Raw genomic sequence first — 8,312 nt, 5'->3', positions numbered from 1 at the left:
AAGCTATGACAAACCTAGACAGCATATTCAAAAGCAGAGATGTCACTTTGCCAACAAAAATACATATAGTCAAAGCTATGGTTTTTCCAGTAGTCATGTGTGGATGTGAGAGTTGGACCATAAAGAAGGCTGAGTGCTGAAGAATTGATGCTTTCAAACTGTGGTGCTGGAGAAGACTCTTGAAGGGTCCCTTGGACTGCAAGGAGATCCAACCAGTCAATCCTAAAGGAAATCAGTCCTGAATATTTGTTGGAAGGACTGATGCTGAGGCTGAAGCTCCAGTACTTCAGCCACCTGACAAGAAGAGCTGACTCCTTGCAAAAGACCCCTATGCTGGGAAAGATTGAGGGCAAGAGGGCAACAGAGGATGAGATGGTTGGATGGCACCATTGACTCAATGCAGATGAGTTTGAGCAAACTCAGGGAGATGATGAAGGACAGGGCGTCTTGGCATGCTCCATGGGGTCTCAAAGAGTCAGACATGACTTAGTGACTGAACAGCAAAAAAATGGAGAGATACACCTCATTCATAGCTCAGAAGACACGTTACAGTTAAGATGTCAACTCTCATCAAATTCAGCAAGGTATGTTAATTTTTTATAAATTAGCCAGCTGATTCTGAAGTTCACATGGAAATGCAAAGACATTTAGAATTGCCAAAATATTTCTTGAAAAAGAGCAAGGTTGAAGAGCTAACACTGTTTGATTTCAAAAATTATAGCAGAGCTACTGTAATCCAAAGTGCATGGTGTTGGGACCTCCCTGGTGATCCAGTGGTTATGACTCTGTGCTTCCAGCGCAGGGGGCGTACGTTCAATTCTTGGTCAAGGAACTGAGATTCCCACATGCCATGCAGTGTGGACAAAAACAAACCAAAAAAACAACTGCATGGTGTTGGCACCAAAATTGACAAATAGTTCAGTGGAAAGAATAGAGAGTTCAGAACTCTACACATATGTGGGCAACTTATTTTTGACAAAGGTTCAGAAGAAAAGGCAAGGTAGTAGAAAAAGGATCACCTTTTCAAGAAAGTTGTGTGCAAGAATTGGAAATCTTTATGATCCCCTCCACCAAAAAAAAAAAAAAAAAAAAACCTTGGATCCATACTTTACATTACATATAAAAAAATCAACTTAAAACGTACCTTAGGTCTAAATGTAAATGTAAAACCTAAAAATTGTTAGAAGAAAATATAGGAGAGAAAAATGTTATGATCCTTGGGCTAAGATCTTCCTTAGATATAACACCAAAAGCACAATCCATAAAAGAAGAAATTACTAAAGTGAACTCCATCAAAATTGAAATCTTTCTTCTTTAAAAGGTGCTGTTAAGAGGATAGGAGGAAAAGTCACCATCTGGGAGAAGGTCTTTGAGAAGCTTGTGTTTAATGAGATACTCACATTCAGAATACATAAAGAACTCTTAAAGCTGAACAATTAGGAAACAACTTTTTTTTAATGGGCAAAGAATATGAACGCATTCTTCACCAAAAAAATATACATGGATGGTAAATAAGCATTGAAGAGATGTCCCAATATCATTAATAATTAGGGAAATTCAAATTAAAACCATACATGGTACTACTATATACCCATTAGAATGACTAAAATTTTTAAGGCTGAGCATGCTCATCAAGGATATAGAGGAACTGGAACTCCCATATACCGCTATTGTGGACAGACATGGTGCAACCACTTTGGCAAACAGTTTGGTAGTTTCTTAAAAAGTTCGACACACCTACCATATAATCCAACTATTCTACCTCAAGGTATTTACCTGAAAGGAAAGGGATTTTCTACCTATAAAAAGACCTATAAAAGGAATTTCATGGCAGTCTAGTGGTTAGGACTCCATGCTTTCACTGCCAAAGGCACAGGTTCAATCCCTGGCTGGGGAGTAGGATCCTGCAAGCTGTACGGCACAGCCAAGAAAAAAAAAGAAGACTCGTACCCACATGTTTGTGGTAACTGTATGTACAGTAGCAAAAAGGAAACAACCCAAATGTCCATCAACAAGTGAATGGATAAACTGTGGGGTATCCAAGCCGTGGAGTACAATTCCGTGATAAATAGGAACAAACTATCAATTCACACAATAACATGGATGAATCTTTTTTCATACACACTTCGCAGGCTTTCTCTAGCTGTGGTGAGCAGGGGCTGCTCTTTTTTGTAGTGCACTTGGGCTTCTCATTTTTGTGACTTGTTGTGTAGCACAGGCTCTAGAGTGCACAGGCTTCAGTAGTTGTGGAGCACGGCTTAGCTGGTCCACAGTATGTGGGATCTTACGGGACCAGGGATCAAACCTGTATTCCCTGCATTGGCTGGTGGCAAATTGTATCATTCTATTCATAAAAAAAAAAAAAAAAAAGCAACCTAACCTGTAGCGACAGAAAGAAAATCAGGTTCCTTGAAGGTGAGAGAGGTGAGCATGGGCATGAGGAAACTTGCAGAAGTGATGGATAATATGTTCACTATTTTGACTGTGAGGATGGTTTCCCAGGTGTGTATATATGTCAAATTTTATTCAGTTGTACAATATGTAAGTTTCATTATATATCTGTTAAAACTAGAATGTGAAACCTGATGCCATTTTGGTTCTTTTTTAAAATGCATGTATGCATATAGTCAAATAGTTTTGAAGGATATGTGCAATATATTGGGTTTGCAAAATAATTCATTCCCATTTTTCTGAAGATGTTATAGAAAAACCTGAACAAACTTTGTGGCCAACCCAGTAAAATATTACAGGAATTTTCTCCAAGTGGGTTCAGTTATGAGTGAAGTTTTATACGTTTTTGTTGGTGGTGGTGGTTTTGCTTTTGGGTGGGTTTTGGGGGTGTAATTTTATGTATTTATTTTTGGCTGCTCTGCGTCTTCGTTGCTGCGCCCATGGGCTTTCTCTAGTTGTGGCGAGCGGGAGCCACTCTCTAGTTGCTGTGTGCAGGCTTCTCACTGTGGTGGCTTCTTGTTGCAGAGCACGGGCACATGGGCTTCAGTAGTTGGGGCACACGGGCTTAGTTGCCCTGTGGCACATGGGATCTCAGTTCCTGGACCAGGGATCGAACCCATGTTCCCTGCATTGTAAGTTGGATTCTTAACCACTGGACCACCAGGGGAGTCCTATGTTTTTCCTTTTTATTACCTGTGTTGTTACATTTTTAATAATAATGTGTTGATTTTATAACTAAAGAAACTTCATGTGAGGGAAACTTTTAATGATCTGTTTCACTCTAATGGAAGCACCACTTCTTAAAAACATTTTACAGCGAACTATATTATTATATGGAAAAGTATGCAAAGCATAAATCTACAGAATAATGAGTATTTCTAGGTAACATCACTTTTCAGCCTTGCCTTCCATTTGATGATTGGGTCTACGGCTTAAATAACAGGAATCCCAGCTGGAGTTGGCAGAGTTCTCACCCTGCAATGCGCCTTCATTCATTTAGCAATGGTCAGATGTCAAGGAACAACCTCTTGGAGATGTGAAGTAGCTATGGCATCATGAGGGAAGAGGAGGTAGGGAGGACCATCCTATCAAGATGTAAGAAAGCTATTAATATATGCCAATAATAAAATCTTTGCTCTTTGGGGACCCAGACCATAAGCCTAGAGCAGGTGAGGCTTTATGGCACATATAGAAGCCTTACTATAGAATATAGAACAATAAAATGCAAATAGGACAGTGGTTTATAACTTTTGGAGGGGTCATACACCTTGTTGAAGCTAATGAAAGCCATGGATCCCCCTTCCATACAACTCTCATATATACATATTAAATTTTGCATGCAACTTTAAGAGCCGTCGCAAACCCCATGAAACTAATAGACTCTAAGTTGCAAAAGAACCTCTGAAAAAATGAATGCAAGAATTTCTGCTCCTTGTAGCACTGAACAGTCTGCAGATGGTGGGTAGCCAACCCTGGCACTAAGGTTTGAGTGCAGAATAGAATGATATGCGAACTCAGATTAGGGAAGTAAGTTACCAGATAACGAGACTCAGGCCACCATATGACTGGTACAGAACAGTTTCTGGTTGCAGCCAGCACTCTGAGATCACTGTTAGGACCCAAATTGGCCTTTCCAATTTCAGCAATGTGTAGTGAATTTTCTGCTCCCATGTGCTTCCTTGGCAAAAACTGGGACCTGGTCATTGGAATAGAGATATCTGGGAGGATACAGAGGCTCTAGGAGGATTCCTGACCCCCAGAACCTTCAGAATCATTTCCCACTGCATTTCTTGTCTCCAAGAATGTGATTCATCTTAACATGACTGAGATGGACTGTGATGGGGCTTTGGGGGGAATGTTACACAGAACCATTTTAAGGAGAAGCTGAATTTGGATCTTCAACAAGCCCACTGAAAGAAAGAGGAATGAGAGGGTTGAGATGGCTATAGAACACAGATTGAGATTGCTAAGCAACACGAGCCCTGCATGGGGGTGGCAGTGGAAGCTGTCCATCAGAAACTGGAGCATCAAGAGTTGGCTCCCAAGTCAACGCAAGTGACATGAGTGATTTATAAGCCACTGTGACCCTGGGAATGAAACTGACAGGCAACACTCTAAGGAGTCATGAGATTTGTTACTAGCAAACAGCATCCAGACACAGTGCCAAACTCAAACCCACACAGGAGCCCCTCAAGCAATTCCCTGATCTAAGATTAAAGGCTAAAAAAAACCTGGGGCGGTGGGGAGAGCAGAACCTCTGCTTGGCATGCTGACACCTCTTGGAAGTGAAATTACAGTGATATGAGCCTCTTAAGGAGAAATGTTCAAGGGGACCATAACTTAGAAAGTTGGACTTGCTGGTCAGGGAGACTCACACGTGAACCACAGGCCCTGTGATCTGCTCTTCCCCTTCCTCTCTCACTTCTTCTGGCACCTTTCCCCTCCAGCCACACCTGCCTTTGTCCAGTTTCCAAAAAGCAGCTTCATCTTGCTGCAGAGCCTACACATATACTGATTCCTCCACTTGGAACTCTTTCCTCCCATCTCTACCTGCTTATGGTGATCACTGCAGATGCTGACTGCAGCCATGAAATTAAAAGACGCTTACTCCTTGGAAGGAAAGTTATGTCCAACCTAGATAGCATACTCAAAGGCAGAGACATTACTTTGCCAACAAAGGTCCGTCTAGTCAAGGCTTTGGTTTTTCCTGTGGTCATGTATGGATGTGAGGGTTGGACTGTGAAGAAGGCTGAGCACCGAAGAATTGATGCTTTTGAACTGTGGTGTTGGAGAAGACTCTGGAGAGCCCCTTGGACTGCAAGGAGATCCAACCAGTCCATTCTGAAGGAGATCAGCCCTGGGATTTCTTTGGAAGGAATGATGCTAAAGCTGAAACTCCAGTACTTTGGCCATCTCATGCGAAGAGTTGACTCATTGGAAAAGACTCTGATGCTGGGAGGGATTGGGGGCAGGAGGAGAAGGGGACGACAGAAGATGAGATGGCTGGATGGCATCACTGACTTGATGGACGTGAGTCTGAGTGAACTCCGGGAGTTGGTGATGGACAGGGAGGCCTGGCGTGCTGCGATTCATGGGGTCGCAAAGAGTCGGACACGACTGAGCGACTGAACTGAACTGAACTACCTGCTTAACTCCTACTCATTTGTCAGATCTGTTATCACTTCCTCAGGAAAACCCTCCCTGATTTCACCCACTGACCCAGACTCTGCAAGCCCTGATAAGCTTCTATTTTGTAACACTTCTCCGTTGTCATGGAGAAACTTCTGCAATATACTTTTACAACCTTTTTTCTTATTGTTGTTGTTGTTGTTCAGTCACTAAGTTGTGTCTCTTTGTGACCCCATGAACTGCAGCACACCAGGCTTCCCTGTCCTTCACTATCTCCCAGAGTTTGCTCAAACTTGTGTCCACTGAGTCAATGATGCCATCACACCACCTCATCCTCTGTCACCCTCTTCTCTTGCCCTCAATCTTTCCCAGCATCAGGGTCTTTTCCAATTAGTCGGCTCTTTGCATCAGGTGGCCGAAGTACTGGAGCTTCAGCTTCAGCGTCAATCCTTCCAATAAATATTCAGGGTTGATTTCTAATAGGATTGACTGGTTTGATCTCCTTCCTGTTCCAGGGACTCTCAAAAGTCTTCTTCAGCATCACAGTTTGAAAGCATCAGTTCTTCGGCCCTCAGACTTCTTTATGATCCAACTCTCACATTCATACATGACTACTAGAAAAACCATAGCTTTGACTATATGGACCTTTGTCAGCAAAGTGATGTCTCTGATTTTTAATATGCTGTCTAGGTTTGTCATAGCTTTTTTATTTTGAAAGCCTTTAAATCACCTAACTTTCACTAATGTTAACATCGTACCCAAACATAACACAATTATTAAACCTAAATAGTTAACCCTGGTGAAATCCTATTTCTGATTCTTTTTTTTAATCCAGCATCTAATCTGAGATCTCACAATTCCTATTCTCTTCTGATCTGTCTGTTCCTCAGTCTTTCCTTACTGTTCGTGGCCCTGACATTTTTGAAGAGGACTGGCCAGTTCTTTTGTAGTGTTTCTCAATATAGGTTTGTGTGATCTTTCTTGTGATAAAGTTGAGATTACACATTTTGAGCAAAGCAGAGAAGTGTCAGTGTCCTTTATCAGTACACCGTACTGGGAGGTGCATGATGTCAGTTTGTCTTATTACTTACTGGTGATGTTAACTTGGATCACTTGGAAGTGTTGTCTGCCAGTTTTCTCCACCATTACATTTCCCCCTTTGTAATTGTATCCTGTGAGGAGGTATCTTGAGACTGTGCAAAATCCTGTTTCTCATCATATGTTTATCCAATAATTTTAGCATCCATAGATGTTCCTTATCTGCAACAGTTCTGACAGTAGCATTTACCTAATGATTTTTTTTCCTATTAATACCATTCCTTTTACATTTAGTTGAGATTCTGTTGTGTACAGACTCATGGATGTTTGTTTTCATTCAAAGGATTATAACCTATTACTGTCATTGTTTATTTTCTTGCTCAAGTTGTCCAAGACTTGGCCACTGAGAGCTCCCTCCAGTTGGTTCCTGTGTCCTTTCAGTAGGCCCCCACGCTCTCATTATCCACATTTATTTTCTCAGTCCTAATATACACAGGAAATACTTTTAGATTGCTAACGCTATTCCTGTGAAAAAACAAACTATAGCATATACAGCATTTGTGTGCAGCTCCTTTTTTCTGTTGCTTTACAGTACTCCATCAAAATACTGTAACTTTGTTTTCCCACCCACTTCAGTGTTGTTGTATTATTTATTGAAATATATTTTGTTACTGTTTATATTCCATGTTGAATTTCCCTTATCTCCTGCTTGATTTATGATTTGGGATTCAGAAACATTATTATGGTTCTAAGAGTCAGATATATATCAAGATATACTCAGAAGCATCCCATCCTCTTCATCCTTTATACCCTGTTATCATTTCCCTCTTCTTTCCACTCTCTGTGAATAACCAGTTCATTAGTTTCCAGCTTATTTTTCCTTATGTACATATGAGCAGACACATGTGTATTTTTCTTACATGAACAGTGTGTGTGTGTTTAGCCACTCAGTCATGTCCAACTCTTTGCAATCCTAGGACTGTAGCCCGTCAAGCTCCTCTGTTCATGGGATTCTCCAGGCAAGGATACTGGAGTGGGTTACCATTGCCTTCTCCAGGGGATTTTCCTGACCAGCGATTGAACCTGGTTTTCCTGCATTGCAGGCGGGTTCTTTACCTTCTGAGCCACCAGGGAAACCTCCATGAACAGAAACACTGACAAATTCCCCTCATGCAGGACTGGACCAGTCTGTATTCCTACCCGCTATGTTTGAGGGGACCTTTTCCCACACAGCCTGGCCCAGTGGTTTGTGGTAGTGTGCTTATTTTCTTACCAACCCAAGAAATTGACAAATGTTATGTTAATATTGTTTCAATTTACATTTTTCTGATTTTGAAGTGAGTTTCCATATCTTATTATGTTTAAGAGTCATTTTTATATCTTTATGTGAGAGTTTATCTGTTCATTTATTTTTCCAACTTTCCTATCAGGTTTTTGATCCCTTGATACTTCATTCTTTACAGTAGGAATATTATTAACCTTTTGTCTATGATATGTGCTATAAATATTTTCTTCCAGTCTTTTGACTGTGTCTCTTGCCAAGCACTGCTGGGAGCCGGTGAGGCATTCCGCTTGTGACAAAGGTCATGAGGAAGGAGGCTCGGCATACGCAAAGGCGGGATCGAGCCTCAGGAGTCCGCCGGGATATTCTCGAGCATTTTCCCCCCAAAAAACCAGAGTCTGCCTACTTTATT

This window comes from Bos grunniens, chromosome 7 (genome assembly GCF_055505025.1).
Source record: "Bos grunniens cultivar Pamir isolate PY7600 chromosome 7, Bosgru_T2T1.0, whole genome shotgun sequence".
Taxonomy (NCBI): Eukaryota; Metazoa; Chordata; class Mammalia; order Artiodactyla; family Bovidae; genus Bos; species Bos grunniens.
This window is presented reverse-complemented; position numbering follows the sequence as displayed.